This window comes from Chrysemys picta, chromosome 3 (genome assembly GCF_011386835.1).
Source record: "Chrysemys picta bellii isolate R12L10 chromosome 3, ASM1138683v2, whole genome shotgun sequence".
Lineage (NCBI taxonomy): Eukaryota > Metazoa > Chordata > Testudines > Emydidae > Chrysemys > Chrysemys picta.
In genome coordinates, this window is record NC_088793.1 from 40,213,039 (window position 1) to 40,231,772 (window position 18,734).

An 18,734-nucleotide genomic window follows, 5' to 3' on the forward strand; every position below is an offset into this window, starting at 1 on the left:
GTAAGATATTTGGGTTTTAGTAAAGCATTTGACACTGTATCTCACAAAATCTAAATTAAAAATTAATTAAAATTGGCTTGGACAGTGAAGTTGACACATAGTCTCACTATCAATTAATGATTATGAATCCTTAATGTGCCAAATTGTGAGATGGTATCTAGTGGAGATGCTAAAGGAATACATTAGAGCTTGTTTTATTTAACATCTTCAATAATGATTGGAAAAGGGAGGAAATAACATGTTAATGACATGTCATTCATAAGGCAAGGTCCTCAGCTAGTATACATCTTCACTGACCCACTTATATAAGAGGGTCTATGTCTGTCCATTAACAGCCAGAAAAGACCATTATGATAATCTAGTCTGACCTCCTGTGTAACACAGGCCGTAGAATTTCACCCACAGATTCCTGCATTAAGCTCATAACTTCTGATTGAGCTAGAAAATCTCTTTGGAAAGACATTTATGTGATGCTATTCTGGGAGGAAAATAGTAAGGACAGAGAAATCAAACAACTGGAACTAGAGGAATTACAAATATGGGCAGAAAATAGCAAAATAAGATTAAATTTAGAAAAAAATAAAGTTAATATATCAGGAGAAAAACAATCTGAAACAGACATTGAGCAATATTTTCAAACCTAGTTGCTTAACATTAGTCTCCTAATTCCATTTAGGAGTTGCCTGATTATCAGAAGTTGTTCCCATTGACTTCATCTAGTTCTGTCTCTTTCTGCCTCCCCCTTTCTCCTCCCCACCCCCCAGGAATTAATATCAATGTTCTATTCAAGAAAATGTCCCTTAGTCTCACCAGATAGCAACATTAGCTCTTCTTCTTCCTGGTTAGAATAGAAATTGCCATAATTAACTTAACTAAAAGAACAATGTTTCTATCTAGAAGACTTCCTTTTATGATCCCTCCCCATATATTTTACCTTTTGGAAACTGAAGCTGTATTATATCTTTTTAGATATCTATATTTATTTGACAACCAATTTGGAATGCAGAAATGTGTCACTATTCTAAGAGTTAAAAATATTTTATTTTAAGACCAGATCATTCTGTATAGGTAAGAAGAATAAAGATTGATTATTTTGCTAGACTTATGTATCCATGCTGGTTGGAATGTCGGACTTGCTCTAATGTTTGTTTCTGGCCAGTAAAGAGGATATATATTTCACTCATAGCTTCAAGATTCTACTTTATCTCAAGCAGAAGAGGCTATTTGCCATGCCACATATTAACAATAATGACCAGGATGCCCATTGTTTAAAGGTTTGTAATTAAGACAAAGTGCATACAAATATACTGCAATCAGAACTAATAGCAGGATAAACAACATTCCAAAGGACCGTCTCATTCTCTACAATATATATATATATAGACAGAGACAGAGACAGAGATAGAGTTAGAGACAGAAATATATATCACCTGGGAAACTATTAAATATATTGTATTATTTAAATTGTACCTACCTGAAACATTGGAAAACTTGGTGCAAGAGAGAACAGACTTCATTTTATTTTTCAATTCTATTTCTAAAATATTATTAATTAATGCACTGAAGGACACCATTAAAAGTCACAGTGTACTCAGGGAAATGCATATCCTTGAAGTCTTCAATGTCCAACAAAGCTATCTTCTTTAGGGCTTTAGACTGCAGGACAATGAACATATTTCCAGTGATACTCAAAAACTTAAAGACAGACTTACTTTGAAATAGAGTCTGCTTCTTTATCTTTGACCATTTATATAAACAACAAGAAAAATTTTCCACCTTCAGAAAAATTTTCTTACTCTTAAACTGGAAACTCCTATTCTGCTATTGACAGAAAACAATGGGTTTATATGAAGGCATGCTGCTAAAGCCAGACACTGCTTTGATACCAGCTGAACCCAGAACCCTGGGAATTGTTGGCTGAGAAGCAGTGCATGCCAAGAAAGGGGGCAGGGAAATAAAAGAGCTCTCTGCTATGCAGTGAGAGTGCAGTTATGGATGAAGCAATATCTGCAGTGGTTCTTCCCCCGACAGAGCTGGGAAAGGGGCCAGGGTGTGATAGAGGGCTCAGGGGAGAACCTGGGAAGGAACAGACTTGGCATCTCCGGAAAAGGAAGGAGACAAAAGATGGGCAGAAGTTTTGGGTCTCTCAATAGGAGCCATGGGATGGGGGAAGTCTTTGTGGCATAGGCAGACATAACAAGGTCTGGTTAGGAACTGCAGAAAACAACCTAGAGAGGCTATGAGAAGAAGACTGAGAAAGGGCTAGGAAAGAGTCCTAGACACAGACAGCAGAAATGGATGAAGAAATGATCAGGTCATTGAAACAGAATTTGCAGAAAACCTAGGCTAAGCATCTGCTTCCTTTTAGGGCCCCAAAGTCAGAACCCTCCAGGAATAGGGAGGGGAGAAGACCCCTTCTCCCAGTCCTCACTAAGGTCAAGTGGCAGAAACCTTAGGACAGGGGTCTCAAAGTCCCGGCCTGTGGGCCATCTGCAGCCCAAAAACCTCCCCACTGCGGCCCACGGAGGAAAGACCCATACAGCCATGCTGCTGGCTCTGTTTGCTGCAGGTGCTGCCCCCAGCAGCTCCCATTGGCTGGGGGAGAGGGACAGAGATACCATCACTAGTCGCCGGGCAGAGTCAGCCATGGAGGAAGCATCATTAGTTGCTGGGCAGAGTCAGCCATCGAGGCAGTGTCACTTTTTTCCACAATGAACATAAACAAGTCAAAATACCGAACACAACTATCTGATGCACACCTTGCTGCAATCCTGAAGGTTTCAACTGCTCCTTAATGCTGAGAGCTGTGCAGCTCTCCAATGCTGCCACCTACAGGTGCTCTATCACCACTTCCAAAGGGAATTGAGAAACAGGGCTGGAATATATGAATGGAGCCTTCACCTCTCTGGAGGTGCAAGTGGATTACAATATCAGTACAAACACCATGCGGAGTGAGGCTCCTCAGTGGTTCCCTTAACCTGTTGTGATTTGAACCTACAAAATAACACAAGACAACTTATCTGAGGTCTCCAATATGAACTTCAAACTGTACTCTAAGAACAATGATGGCGGTGTCTGCTTTGCACAATATTACAGCTAATGATACCCATACCTGTGTAATCAAAAATAACATCGCTAAAGCTATGGGGACATCAAAGTGACAGTTTCCAGCATTGAGAAGATGGTCCACTTACAGCTATTGAACATGAACATTGCATCAAACTCCTTATTGTTTCTTACCCTTTACTGGATGTTTCTACCTTTCAGGTACCTGATGTCTTTTTATGCTTAATCTCCATAAAGAAATGTGCAGAGGAGTTGGACATGAAGGACAAATACCACAGCTGTGGGAAAATTTCAATCTTACTTTCCCTGTTGAACTGAGAACTGTCACTATAGCCATGTACAGGCCATAGGGTATATAGTGGGATTCATATGAAGCTGCTGCTGCTTAGTGTGTGCTTTGCTGCTGTTACTGGGTTGGTTTGTTCATAGACATGGATAAGATTAAAAAAATCAGAGATGATGGAATGTTGATTTTTTCTTGCATCTGAGAGGAGACAAATTCCACATGGGTACCTGAATGGATTACTTGGGAAGGAAGAAGATCTAACCAGAGGTGCAGTATACATTTGCTTACCAGGATAACTTAGTGATCAAAACTTTGGTATCTGTCTATGAAGACTCTATCCATGATTGCAACTGAAAAAAGGATTTGCCACACTGGATCAGATCATTTGTCCCTTGAGCTCAGAATATTAGAATAATATGTAAATTCCATATTGTCTTTCTTAAAATAATCTGTAAGATTTGATTATCCATGCCTCTCTTTAGAATTCTGTGTCAGTAAAACAGTGGTTAAAGGTGATAAAAGCCTTGTTGGAACCATAGTTTGTTTGGGCTTTTTGTTTAACTCTCTTATTTTACCTCAGAATGAATGGAGTCTGAGCAGCCCTAATTTAGCCAGCTGGCTAACTTACACTACCATAGCAATTGAGAGGGAAATTGATGCACAGCTGGGCTAAAAACTCAGGCAATAGTTGTAACTGATAGCCCCTTTACAGGGTTAAATGTGCTAATAAAGTTTGACTGCAATATTTAGTAAAGTGCTAAGAGTGTACTAATGTCCTTCCACAGTGACTCCAGAAAGACTTTGAGGTAGGCTGTAGAGAATCTAGATGCTACCTAAATATAATCAATGACAAAACTCCCATTGACTGCAGTGGGGACAGGATTTTACCCTGGGACTGGTATAGCCTGAGCAATTCTTCTTACACACATATATACCTAAAGGCACAATCTAGTCCTCACTGTAAATAACATACATTAATTGTTATTACATCCCAACAGGCTATCTAGAGTGCCTACAAAATATTATTATTATTAATAAATAATAAATATTTGACTATTGTCCTTATGTAATAGCCTCACATTTCCTATGTTTCATTTGCATTTGTGCAAGACTCTGTGGTATTTATTTGAATCAACATTAGCTCATAATAATATTTTCATTATTTTGAAAAAAGGAAGATAACTAAAATCATCCCAATCAATATGAAATATCATGCTGTTTCCTTACAATTTATGTGGTTTCTGAATTTCAAAAGACTTTCTAGATTATAGTAAAAATAGAAATCAATCTATTTGTTTCTTTAGGTAGGATAATTGTTCAGAATATGTTTAGTGTGGTAGATTTAGAGAAAACAGTGAACATAATTACACTGTAGTAGTTCACCTATAAATGATCAAGTGCAGCATACCAGAACATATGATGCTCCAACTCCAGATAATATTTTATAGAGAAAATAGACTCTGAATTATTTTAATTCTGGGCCAGAACAGGGAGCTGTCAATTATAACTAAAATAATTTAACAAGAATGGTTTGCATAAACTTTGGGAGCAGAGATCAGAGTTCTTCTGAGCAACTAGATTACATGTTATTCTTGTATGTGGGAAAAAAAAATAACTAAACTCAGTTCCATGAATTGTGTTCAGATTAGTATGAAAAGCAAAGTGTTAAATAATCTATTGTCAGACTTGTGATTTATACTAATATCTTTCAAGTTTTTACTATTTGTAGCGAAAATAGCAATGAGGTGGTGACAGTGCTATGTCATGTTCCCTGCTGCGCTGGTTGCATTACCAGTAAGACCTCCATGAATATTGTATTTCTGGAAATGATCTTTCAGTATACTGATGATTTACTGCTGATTATTTTTACAAATTATTGATAATTTAAGTCAAGGCTATTTGCATTACTTCTGCACCTCTCTGAATTACACAAGAAAATTGATTCAAAATAGTTACTGAGATTAAGGACTATTTGTTTTTTTAAGCATTACGCTATATAAATATTACCATGGTAAATACACAAGTGGAAGTGCACTGGATCTTTGTGCTGTGCTGTGTGTGTGTGTTCCTGAAGGCTACTCGCTCTACCATTATATTCACAACCTCTTATATGGGGAGAAAGACATGGAGAAATTTTACCAAACTGTAAGGAAATTATCTTTATCCTTAAGAGGACAGTTATTCCTTTGCTTTTTCCCCCCTTGTTTGAAGAAGTTAAATTTATAAGAACTATACTTTATTTAAACTCTGTGGGACAGATATCCAACTGGTGAGGGAACTCACAACTTCAGTGGAGTTGTACTTTTCCATGTCAGTTGCAAATTTGGTCCTGAAGCATTTAGAAAGTATTATTTTTGAGGGCATCTGGGGTCTAGCTGATCCCCCCTCACAAGTTAGAGAGCTCTCTGGCCTGCTTTAACTTACATTGGCTGGTAACAACCCTCTGAGGGGTTGTTAAGCAACCAGAAGTAGCCACAGTTTCTCTAGTTCCCTGCTGCCAGTCCCAGCCAGGTTCTTTACTGAAGCAGGTAACTGAAAATCCCTCTGGCATGGGAATTACAATCTTCTCTGTTAGGACAGCCTTCTGTTCCTCTTATGCCATAAGACCAGATCCTCAGCTAGCGTAACTTGGTGTTTCCCCCACTGACTTCAGTGATTCCACCAGCTGAACATCCGACCCTAGCAGTAGTACAAAAGTTGCAGAGCAGGGGTCAGGACCTCACTCAGTCTTTTTATTTGAAATGTTCAGCACATAAGAGCTGAAATATCGACACTGGTGCTCTAGAGGAGAAATATGGCAATTGAGGTTTTGTAGACTTTCTGCAGAACCCCTCAGTACTGGCCAACAATATTTTGGGGCTGCCACTTTTTTCCATGCTGCCCCTCCTTCCCCCCCCCCCCCCCCCCCCCGGGAAGATAATGTCAGTCAGGATACTACAGTTATACATTCTGTTGTCCTAAAAATCACCAACACACTTAATCAAATATCATTGAAGCACTACTATCTTTGTTTACTCTTTGTTCTAATGATTTTAATGTCTTGCCACCTTTATCTGAAGTATTTTTAAGTCTGTCATTTTTTTTAAAGTGCAAATTGCCATTATATGCTATGTACCAGTTTCATAGAATCATAGAAGACGATTAGGGTTAGAAGAGACCTCAGGAGGTCTTCTAGTCCAATCCCCTGCTCAAAGCAGGACCAACCCTAACTAAATCATCCCAGCCAGTGCTTGGTCAAGCCTGACCTTAAAAACCTCTATGGAAGGAGATTCCACCACCTCCCTAGGTAACCCATTCCAGTGCTTCACCACCCTCCTAGTGAAATAGTTTTTCCTAATATCCAATCTAGACCTCCCCCACTGCAACTTGAGACCATTGCTTCTTGTTCTGTCATCTGCCACAAGTGAGAACAGCCGAGCTCCATCCTCTTTGGAACCCACGTTCAGGTAGTTGAAGTCTGCTATCAAATCCCCCCCCACTTTTCCCTTCTGCAGACTAAATAAGCCCAGTTTCCTCAGCTTCTCCTCATAAGTCATGTGCCCCAGCCCCCTGATAATTTTTGTTGCCCTCTGCTGGACTTTCTCCAATTTGTCCACATCCTTTCTGTAGGGGGGGCCCCAAAACTGGATGCAATTCTCCAGAAGTGGCCTCACCAATACCGAATAGAGAGGAATAATCACTTCCCTCTATCTGCTGGTAAGGCTCCTCCTAATGCAGTCCAATATGCCGTTAGCCTTCTTGGCAACAAGGGCACACTGTTGACTCATATCCAGTTTCTCATCCACTGTAATCCCCAGGTCCTTTTCTGCAGAACTGCTGCTTAGCCAGTCAGTCCCCAGCCTGTAGCAGTGCATGGGATTCTTTCATCCTTAGTCCAGGACTCTGCACTTGTCCTTGTTGAACCACATCAGATTTCTTTTGGCCCAATCCTCCAATTTGTCTAGGTCACCCTGGACCCTATGCCTACCCTCCAGAGTATCTACCTCTCCCCCCAGCTTAGTGACATCTGCAAAGTTGCTGAGGGTGCAGTCCATCCCATCATCCAGATCATTAATGAAGATGTTGAACAAAACCAGCCCCAGGACCGACCCCTGGGGCACTCCATTTGATACCAGCTGCCAATTAGACATCGAGCTGTTGATCACTACCCGTTGAGCCCGACAATCTAGCCAGTTTTCTATCCACCTTTATACTCCAATTCATCCGTTCCATACTTTTTTTAAACTTGCTGGCAAGAATACTGTGGGAGACCGTATCAAAAGCTTTGCTAAAGTCAAGATATATCACGTCAAGATATATTACGTCCACTGCTTTCTCCATATCCATGTTTCCTCTTTCTTTCTACACCCAAAAATTACATATACAAAGTGTACTCTGATATTTTTCATTATATATCAAGTGTAAGTCACAGCTGGAGGCAGGATACTGGACTTGACAGGCCAGCCATCTGAGCCTGTATGGAAATCCTAGTTTCCTTCGTTTTTTTTAAATGGTAAGCAAGTTGTCATTTTAAAAAACTGAATCAAAAAATGCTGTTTCCCTCAGAGCAAAGTTGAAATGCCTTGATGCAGCTTCAAGCAGGATCTTTGATGCAACATTGGCACAGGTAACATCAAAAGAGATTTAACATAAAAGCCATAGAGCCATTTTTTTTCTTATTTCCTGTGAATATTGACAGGTGATTTGTCTTCCCTTCTAAGTTGTGAAAAAGAAGGAGAGCTACTTATTATAAGAAAAAAGACTGATGCAACATTTCTCCCTATTTTCTTAAAAGATCACATTACAGCCTGGGGTGGCATTATAATGAGGTAAGTTACAGTCATGGGAATGAAGTCTCATCTCCTACTAGTAAATCTCAGAGGGATAAATCTCTCTCATTCAACACTATTACTCATCATCTACAGTTCTAGAATGATTTCCAATGTGTCCCACATCAAAACAATTTTTCACTTACTTTAGAAAAAAATTACATCTTGCCCAGTATGGTGTTGCTATTCATTACAGGCAAAATTCTCCTTTGGTGCAGAGCAGACACAGAGCTGCCTGTGTACCCCCTGCACACCACAGAAATGGTCTCCTTAGGGGCAGAGACCAGCACAGAAGGCAACATTGGGATTGAGCCCGGGCAGGAAGCATGAAATCCATGTTTACACAGATCCATTGGCACTAACATCTTGACCTGGTGTAGAAAGGCTGCAGCAGCTATTCTATCTGATGACTAGTGAGCAGGAGATGATTTTACCTCTGTGTCCAGTGTTGGTGATACACATACATGTTATACTTGGACCCAGCGGAGAAGGAGATTTAAACACAACTGTCTGGTGTGGTGACTTTGGTTTCTGTTTTGCAGAACAATAAAACAAAAACAAGGTAGGTGAGTACAGGTGAAGGTGAGTACAGATCACTCAATCCTTTAAAGAGACAGGATATTACATCCCTCCACTCTACTTTAAAATACTTTCCAAACACATATATACACATACTTTAGCCATGTAAAAATTAATGTAACACACTATATAAGCTAATTAAAAGTTGCAGGTGGACTACCTGAGATTCTTAAATTGCTAGAGATTATTCTGCCCTGAAATAGCAACTCACTAGATAAACAATTTGTAAGTTTAGGTGCACCACTGGTTTTCACACTCTCTTGGAATAATGAGGTGATGGGGGTACAGCATTGTCCTGAACAACAGGAATGGTTAATGGTAAAGAATCAGTTGGATCTGGTACCAAAGTTTCTTCCAACAAGTCATCAAAATTAGGAGTGGTAACTGAAAGAGGTTTGATTGGAGGAACAGAAAGTCCTACTGGAACATCCCCAGACTCTGGTACTTGTTGAGGTTCAAATGGTCCAAATGTCACTTCTGTAAAGTACTGTCAGATACTTTTATCATGGGGGGGGGGGTCCTGTGCATTTTACAAGTTCTCCAACTACTCAATGTAGTTGTGAGTCCACACAGTCTCCTAATTGAATAAAATGATGACAAGTCTCATGTCATTAATCAATTAGTATAGTTTGGGATTTATTTACACATGAGGTAACATCAGAATGTAGCAGGTCCAGACAGGTACACTAACATCACTTTAAAAAAAGGTCACTTCTGGGTAGTAGCATGTCGTGTGTTCCTCTAAACAAGCAAGAAATTGTCCCATTTCTGCTGATCACTCAAAATGGATTTATTGGCTTTTAAGGTATACTTAAGTGTTTGTAAATGCATTCCACTAGTCCATCTGTAGCAGGATGGTATGGAACAAAACTTATGTGTTCAATTTAATTTGAACCTAGGAACCTCTGAAAACAGAATTGAAGTCCATTGTCACTGACCAACTGTCAGTAGACCAAATTGGCTAAACAAGGTAAGAATATGTCCAATGGTCTTAGGAGAAGTAGAAGTCAGTCTGAAAACTTCTGGCCATTTCAAATGGGCGTCAACTATGACCAAAACCATTTAACCTTCTAAAGGCCTGGCAAAGTCCACATGACTTTTTCCAGTCCCTGGAAAAATCATGGAGCAGGTCCTCAAGGAATCAATTATGAAACATTTAGAGGAGAGGAAAGTGATCAGGAACAGTCAGCATGGATTCACGAAGGGGAAGTCGTGCCTGACTAACCTAATTGCCTTCTAAGATGAGATAACTGGCTCTGTGGATGAGGGGAAAGCAGTGGATGTGTTATTCCTTGACTTTAGCAAAGCTTTTGATACGGTCTCCCACAGTATTCTTGCTGCCAAGTTAAAGAAGTAGGGGCTGGATGAATGGACTGTAAGGTGGATAGAAAGCTGGCTAGATCGTCGGGCTCAATGGGTAGTGATCAATGGCTCCATGTCTAGTTGGCAGCCGGTTTCAAGCGGAGTGCCCCAAGGGTTGGTCCTGGGGCTTGTTTTGTTTAATATCTTTATTAATGATCTGGAGGATGGTGTGGACTGCACTCTCAGCAAGTTTGCAGATGACACTAAACTAGGAGGCGTGGTAGATACACTAGAGGGTAGGGATCGGATACAGAGGGACCTAGACAAATTAGAGGATTGGGCCGAAAAAAACCTGATGAGGTTCAACAAGGACAAGTGCAGAGTCCTGCACTTAGGACAGAAGAATCCCATGCACTGCTACAGACTAGGGACCGAATGGCTAGGTAGCAGTTCTGCAGAAAAGGACCTAGGGGTCACAGTGGACGAGAAGCTGGATATGAGTCAACAGTGTGCTCTTGTTGCCAAGAAGGCTAATGGCATTGCCAGCAGATCGAGGAACGTGATCGTTCCCCTTTATTCGACATTGGTGAGGCCTCATCTGGAATACTGTGTCCAGTTTTGGGCTCCACACTACAAGAAGGATGTGGAAAAATTGGAAAGAGTCCAACGGAGGGCAACAAAAATGATTAGGGGTCTGGAGCAAATGACTTATGAGGAGAGGCTGAGGGAACTGGGATTGTTTAGTCTCCAGAAGAGAAGAATGAGGGGGGATTTGATAGCAGCCTTCAACTACCTGAAGGGGGGTTCCAAAGAGGATGGAGCTCGGCTGTTCTCAGTGGTGGCAGATGACAGAACAATGGTCTCAAGTTGCAGTGGGGGAGGTCCAGGTTGGATATTAGGAAAAACTTTTTCACTAGGAGGGTGGTGAAACACTGGAATGCGTTACCTAGGGAGGTGGTGGAGTCTCCTTCCTTGGAGGTTTTTAAGGCCCGGCTTGACAAAGCCCTGGCTGGGATGATTTAGTTGGGAATTGGTCCTGCTTTGAGCAGGGGGTTGGACTAGATGACCTCTTGAGGTCCCTTCCAACCCTGATATTCTATGATTCTATGACTGTGTGTCAAAGGAGTCTGAGGCCATGTAACAGGGTTCCCACTCACCATTAGTGCACCTCCTTCTGTCTAGGTCTGGGAAAGTAGCTCTCACAGCATCATGTGCCCCATGTTCACTCTGCAATAGTTTCTCTTCTGGTAACTTGGTCTTCTGGCCAGGTCACCATTTAGTCCACCGCTTCCAGGGTTATGAGGTCCAATAGGACTACTGTCCAAATGCCTTCTCTGGACAGTGTCCAGCCTCAGCTCAGAGCACTGTGTCATTATACCAGTGGCTGGAAGGAGAACCCAGGCCTCCCGCTGCACCGGGTTCCAGTCCAGAGACCCCATATCCAGCAATCCAGGTCTTCTTGGTCCCCATCCCAGTTGCTGTTTCTCTGGGCTCCTTCCTATCCAACCTCTCCAGTTTCCCTTCCCTTTGGGTTTACCAAAGGAGTGTACTCTACTCCCTGTGGACTACTTCACCCTCCCTGCTTCCTGCACTTGTTGGAGAAGCAGATTCTGTGGATTCATTACATGTGGGGGAAGTGATGAAAGAGGCTAGTGAGTGAGTCTTGACTCCAGCTCCCTAACATGCCCAGTAATGTAGTTATGTCAGCATGTTGGTGAGCATGTGCTATGTGAAGTACAGACCTGTCACATTTTTACTCCATTATAGGAACAGGAAGGAGTCTGTGAGGGAAACTGTGATTCATCAAGTCGCAATCACTCTCCTAGACTACTGCAAGAGCAGGAGCACAACTTGCTATGGACTAGATGGCAAGCTGAAGATCTAGCCCTCTATTAGTACCTTTATATTCCACTGAGAACATGTGAATTAACAAAATTATAGCATAACCTATTATGAACTTAGTGAAACACATCCCTTTAGATCTTCTACTGCTATTTACCTGTGAGAGAAGAATGCTTTCAACAAGCCAGATAGGGAACTTCAGTAAAACAAACAAATCTTTTTCAGCCATATTCTAGTCTTGTCTGAACTATTTACAGATAGTATTTACATACACAATTTGCAATGATAGGACCCAATTTTGATCTTGAAATGATTATGACATCACTATGGCTGTTGTGATTGTTCTTTTCCTTCCCCTAATTTCTGTCCATAGCTTATGAACTCCTCAGAATAGGACCATCCTTCTTGGATGTTTGAAAAGTGCCTAACAGATAGCCCCTGATCCAACAGCCATTAAAATTAGTGAATCACTCCCAGTGACTATAGTGGTCTCTGGGTAAGGTTCTTTGTGAGCACTATTGTAAATCAATAATATTAGTAGCTCTAGGTTTCCTCTCTAGACTCTCTCAGTTCAGCTGCAAGTTTATTAGTCTCTTTCTATTTCTTCAAATAAATATTTCCAAGTTTCAAAGCTCTCTCTGGGCCTTTTCACAATTTAAATCTCTGCTAACTACTGGAACAGAGAAATATCAAGGGAAAATCAACTGCAAAAAATGAAGATGAACACATTCATTTAAGAAATATAATGAATGGGATAATTTGTCATATGAACACTCCATCTCTTCTCCATTAATGAGACATATTTTTTGACTCAATGCATGAGTAACTTTTGTTCAAGTAAACAAGTCTATTTTTCTCTTGTGTTTTGTATTTGTGTTAATGTGGAGAGATTTTTAAAAATCATTGTGATTTGCTAGTTTTGATTGGTCACAAGTCCTTACTCAGAAAAAGTCCATTGACTTCATAGAGATTAATATCTAATAGCAAAATATATCACAAAATATTAAAGGTTGGATTATGTCTTGCACCGGGGAGATGTAGAATACATTGTCCCAGTAGAATCTCTGGGAAAATAAAGTTGTCCATTGATGCTGGTAGGAGTCTTTCATTTGAAAAACGTTATACCTACATCAGAGAGACTTTATATGCCAAATGGCCGAAAGCTTCTGACATAAATCACATTGTGTCCATTTCCCCCTCCCCATCAACCAGTCGTCAATTTCACAATTTCATATATTTCTGTTAAAAAACAAAGTAATGTACACAATAATTGAGGGATAGCTCCCTGCTCACTTTGTCAGGTGTGTGGGAGCTGATGCGCGTTCTATGCACAAAGGGGCAGAGTTAAGGTTTTGTATGCAACCTTAAATTTGGCATTAGCTGAGTTTTAAATCTTTCATGTGCAAAGTTAATACTCCTTTAATGTATTTTGTATAGTATAACAATGAACATTGGGATCTATACTTTTCTCTGTGTATGCACATGCAACAGTTTCCACTGGCAATAAGAATGATGCGCACATATACAAAAGATAATAGGGTCTTCAGTCATAGCGATCACAGAAAAAAATCAAACTACATAGAGTTTCTATTTTATTTTATAAGTAAGGAATGTCACGGTAGTGATAGATTTTGCAAAATTAGTGTGGTGAATTACCAGAGTGACTAAACTAAATGAAAAAATGTCAGCAGTTTGTATCTCAGGAAGATTGAATATCATCTCCTCACAAACACGCAAGAAACTGACACCATGGACCTATTTATAGTCACAGGAACAATAAGATGCTTGCACTGTTTTATGAATTTAAAACAGTGCCCAATTTAAACTTTATTCATAGATGTTTCCAGTTCAATCACTGATACTTAGGGATAACTTTTCAGTGCTGTGAACAACAGATAATGTGCAAAAATGCGTGCATGCATACTGATAGTGTAATTGATGCATTTGCACATGTGGAAAAGGTAACTGCATATATATGTAACCCTTCTGCCAGGCGAAGCCAGCAGCAACCAGGGCCGGTTTCAATATCTAGGGGTTCCTTTCCATCAATACAACACAGAACCGCCTCGAGCCCCCACCCAGTAACCTGGGAAAATTACACACCACCCTGGGCACCTCTGAGAGGCAATACTTCCCCACTCACAAGCAGAGTGTAAAAAAGAAACTTTTAATAAAAGGAGAGAAGTAACTCAGTGTTAATTTGGGAAAACACCACAAACAAGGTTCATAAGCATAAACTGTGAGCAAAAGACCCACCCCCAAGTAAGTTGGGCAGTGTTCTTTTCCCCTCAGGTTCTTAAGCCAAGCAACCAACAAGTCTTTAGCATGCCCATCCCTTCTCTGCACCCCACTCACAGTTGCTGTCCTTGGTCAGTGCAAACCCAGAGTTCAAAGGTGCACCTGCAGAGTTCCCTTCCCACCCGGGTGGAGGTAAGAAGCACCTTACTTGCTCCACTGCTCAGGCGCTCATCTGCCACTCCTCTCCACCAGCCACCCTGCTGGCCACTCGTTCTGCTCGCTGCCCCACCAGCCACTCATTCGCCAGCTGAGTGTCAGTCACCTTCTGCTGCCACCTGCCTCTGCTGTGACATCTGCACATCAGTCTCTTAGTGATTTTCAGCTCTTTGCAGGATGGGCAGAAATACTGCCCTATCTCAGGCCTTGGCTATACTGGCAATTCACAGCGCTGCACTTGTTTTTTCACACCCCTGAGCGCAGCGAGTGCAGCGCTGTAAAGCGCCAGTGTAATGAGCGCCTGCAGCGCTGCACGCTCGCTCGCAGCGCTGCAAGCTATTCCCCTCGGAGAGGTGGAGTACTTGCAGTGCTGCAAGAGAGCTCTCGCAGAGCTGGCAGCGCGACTACACTCGCGCTTCACAGTGCTACCACAGCGCTGTGAATCCACAAGTGTAGCCAAGGCCTCAAGTGATTTCAGCTCTCAGTGATGGAGCATTTAAAATAACAAAAGAGAAACCCTAATGAAGGTTAATTACCTCTTTTTTTGGGCAGTGGGGAAGACCAGGTCAAACGAGTGAGAAGACTTCTAGGGAGAAACCCCACATTGCCTGGGTAGGACATCTATCCTCACTCCTTTTATTTTTACAGAGCTCTGGTATTTGAGCCTCTAGCTTAATGAGGACTTTCAGCGGAAGGTGACCTCCCTCATTTGGACTAGGTTAAGCACAGTCCTTCTTCCCTGTATTCCTATAATAATTACAATATTTTGGTAACAGCATTTCACTACCCCTGCATTCAGTACTAACATGATTTGTACCCAACATCAGCCAAAATTGATTACTTTGACACCGCTCTATGTGCTGAATATCTAAGCAGAGCAGGAGCAAACTATATTTACATAAACACACCCAAAGTCTCTCCCTCTCCCAGCTAGCTCTCAGGGGAGCATGTTTAGCCTGCTTACATATAAATGAGTCAATAGATGCACAGTTACCAGATTTGCATGTACAAACTATAGCTTTATACACACAAATACCAGGAGCTTTCAGGAATTCGTGCATATTTTTGTGATTACATCTGTTGCAACCAGCTCTGAAAAGAGTGGTGTTTAAAGTTAGTATTATTACTCATCTCTTTCTACTTAGCTATATATAGGACCTGTAGAAACATAGTGAGTATTCCCACGCAATGAAGGAATAGCAATAGCAAACTTATTTTTTAGCATTTTTCTTTATTTAACTATTTGTGAGTGTTAATACTGAAAAATAAGGGGTTTGCTTAGGACTGCAGAAACCTACCATACAAGGAGAAAAGGCTACTGCCTCAGGAAACTTAAAAGTGGAACAGACTGAGTAATTCTGACATGCACAGTCCTGGTCTATACTAAGAGAATTTTGTTCCTAATACTGAGAACAGGGTTAATTGTCCTTAATGGGAGGTTTGGTTGTTCACACATCTTAAAAATCATCCCACTTTTATTTAAGTGGCCAACTCTAGGCACCCAAAGTTTGCAAATGTTGGCCTAAATGACCTGAGTTTGCTCTGGCCTTTAATCAATTTCTATAGTCATTTTCTGTTTCAACAAAGCAATGTAAACTTTTGTTTTAAAGAGGAATTTTCATATTGGACACATTTTTGAAAGTGTGCGATCAGTAGTTTTCTGTGCTTTTTTTACTATAGGCCCTAATTCTGCTGCTGTTGATGTCAATGGCAAAACTTCCATTAACTTCTGTGGTGAAGGCCTTTTTGAAGATGTCTTGATTAGAGATGTGTCCAAATGCATACTCTTATTTTGAATATACCCCAAACAATACCTGGGCCCCTTCTCAGAAACCCTAACTATGTTCATAAACACAGACAGACCCTTAGCTGATAAAAGTCATCATAGCCCCTTACACTCTATGTCAGCTGAGGTCTCCCGCCCCCCCCCCCTCCCATCACAGTTCTAGAAAACTCATAAATGCAAATTCTAAATTTCATTTTATCGTGTATATTTCTTGTTACAAAAACATCAAACATAAATGCCACCAAATAATAATAAAGTCTCACAGAACGTATGACACTGCTAAAACATGCCTGCTAAAATTAAACAATATAAATGGAAAATTAAATGCTACCTGTATAAGTAAGACAGTATTTTCAAATATTCTGAGTGCTACCTATTAATTCATTGCATTGCATATGGCAAGCAATTTGAAAAGAAAGATACAATTCCTTTACAATTTGCAGAGCTAAAATATAGTGAAATACCTTCTGTTTGTGAAGCTGACGTCTCTATCGTGCTTTCATGATTGTTTCCTCATTTGCTCATCACCATAAAATGTCAATCATGGGGAAAAGAAGTTACCCTAAAAAAATAAAGCAAAACATATTTTGTCTTGTATCATTTGACCATTACAGCACATCTGTTTCTACAGGGAGACAGAATGGGTGGATAGTATATCCTGCTGTACTACACTAAAATATGCAGATGATGGCAGATAAGACATACCCAGATGTGACAATTATCTTTGTCCATTTCACCTTACCCTGTATGTGACACTGTTAATGAGATTTTTGAAAAAATGATTTAGCTGTATCTGACCCATTTTTTAAAAAAAATCCTCTTTAAACTTTAAAATGTCCCAGTACAATTTTCATGTGGATCATTCTGATCAGATGTAATGCTTGGGGAAATAGATATTTTAGTGATTGTAACTCTATTTAACAATGAAAAGCATTTTACCAACGTTAAATTCAATCTAATCTATCTAGTTTACATGAATACTGAATATACCAGTTGACATTGGGTTTGAGGGTGCAATCCAGATCAGTGAAGGGTTTAGTCACCACCTGTCCTGTAACCCTGGGTGTCTCAAAGGCTTTGCTACTATAACTCCCTGCCTGGCATGTTCACTGTAAGCAACAAGCATGCAGGTCACCCCCTGAATGTCTGTGTATAACTGCAGCCCTGGTCCAGCAACTCTGACCCCAGCAGCCTGTCAGCAATACACCAGTCACACTCTCTGGTCTCTGCAAGTCTTGGTTACTACTTGCAGGCTGATCTCAACATGCTCCCAGTCCCAATTTCCCCCCCAAAATCTATACTCTGTAATGTCCAGCCCTCTCCTGGAAAGTTCAGAGAAATAATATTTGTTTGTTCCTCTAAAATCACAAAAGCACATCAGAGCTTACTTACTTAACTTAGTAAATGCACCCTTCCATTTAAACACAGCACCAAGTTGGTTTATATTAATAGTAAAAGAGGTTTATTGACAAAAGAAGACAGCATTTTAAGTGAATTCAATTATAAGAGAGAAAGTTAGAAAAAGTACTAGCAAATAAAAGTGAAAACATGCATCTAAAAGTCTAAAACTTAATTTAGCAAGATACAGGCTTTATTCAATATGGTTTCTGTAATCAATCTTCTTCATTCCCAGCCACATTTGACTTTCTGTCAGTCAGGACCTTCCACAGAAGAACAAGATGCTGGCTTCCCTTGTCTTCCTATGTGAAAGATCTTGGTCTAAGCAGGTTTCTCATCTGTATTTAGTTTCCAGAGACTTGGACCCTTCTACCAAAGGAGGGTTGAAGGGTCCATCTTTCTCAGCTTGCAAGAACTCTGTTCCCTTGTGTTTAATGATGGGTGCCAAAGATGGCTTCTGGTTTTGCTCATAAGTTCCGGAGTTCAATAACTTTGTTTCAAAAGGCAGGATGACCTCATGCTGTTCTTCCCATCCTATGGGCTTCCCATTCCCCTGTATGTAGATAGGGCTTCCATTGTTCTGATTCCACCATGCTTAATTTACATAGCAGACACGTGTCACCTGGCTGGGAGGGAACCTGTTTCTCCCTGTTTAGCTACAGACTTTAAAGCATAATATCAGTAAGTATTCATAACTCCTCTTATAGTGTTAATACATATGTTTTACAATTATATTAATCACTAGTATGTCAAGTGTATTAAGCATGTCAGGCCTGAAAAGGACCTCTGTGTCACACCAGTCCAGTACAATGCAAATGCTAAAATATCTTTTCCCCTGCTCAGATATGGAGCTGTAAGAGCTACACACATTCCCTAGTGGAGCAGTGTTTTCTGATACTAGTGGCTAAATTCTTTCTGCTGGAATGGGCTACAGTCTGCCTTGCTATCTGACTTTCAGGGAACAGTCACCTTGTTCCACCTGCAGAAGGCTGGCTTTCCACAAGAAGGTGGATAACTGACTCAAGGGGCTGCAAGAGAGAGAGAGGGGAGCCATGTCAGCATAGAGAATCTTCTATCCCCTGCTCATTTGCCCTACTGTAGTCATCTGCCATTTTGCCTCTGAAATGTTTAGAGGGAATAGAGTGCAAAAGTGCCAGCAGTTAGTATTGGTCTCCTTCCCCCTCCCTTCCTCCGCCCCCCCCCAATTCTTCTT

General features: G+C 40.7%; 1 long non-coding RNA gene and 1 pseudogene across 1 annotated transcript in view; one reads left to right on the forward strand and one right to left on the reverse strand.

Annotated features, from left to right (window-relative positions):
• LOC135982207 (uncharacterized) overlaps positions 1 to 18,734 on the reverse strand; it is a 78,717-nt gene that overhangs the window by 50,311 nt on the left and 9,672 nt on the right. Inside the window, exon 2 of the long non-coding RNA XR_010599448.1 lies at positions 16,588 to 16,685. This is a non-coding gene — a long non-coding RNA (uncharacterized LOC135982207). The remainder of the gene's footprint in view (positions 1 to 16,587; positions 16,686 to 18,734) is intronic.
• On the forward strand, positions 2,765 to 3,292 carry LOC135982082 (V-set domain-containing T-cell activation inhibitor 1-like; annotated as a pseudogene).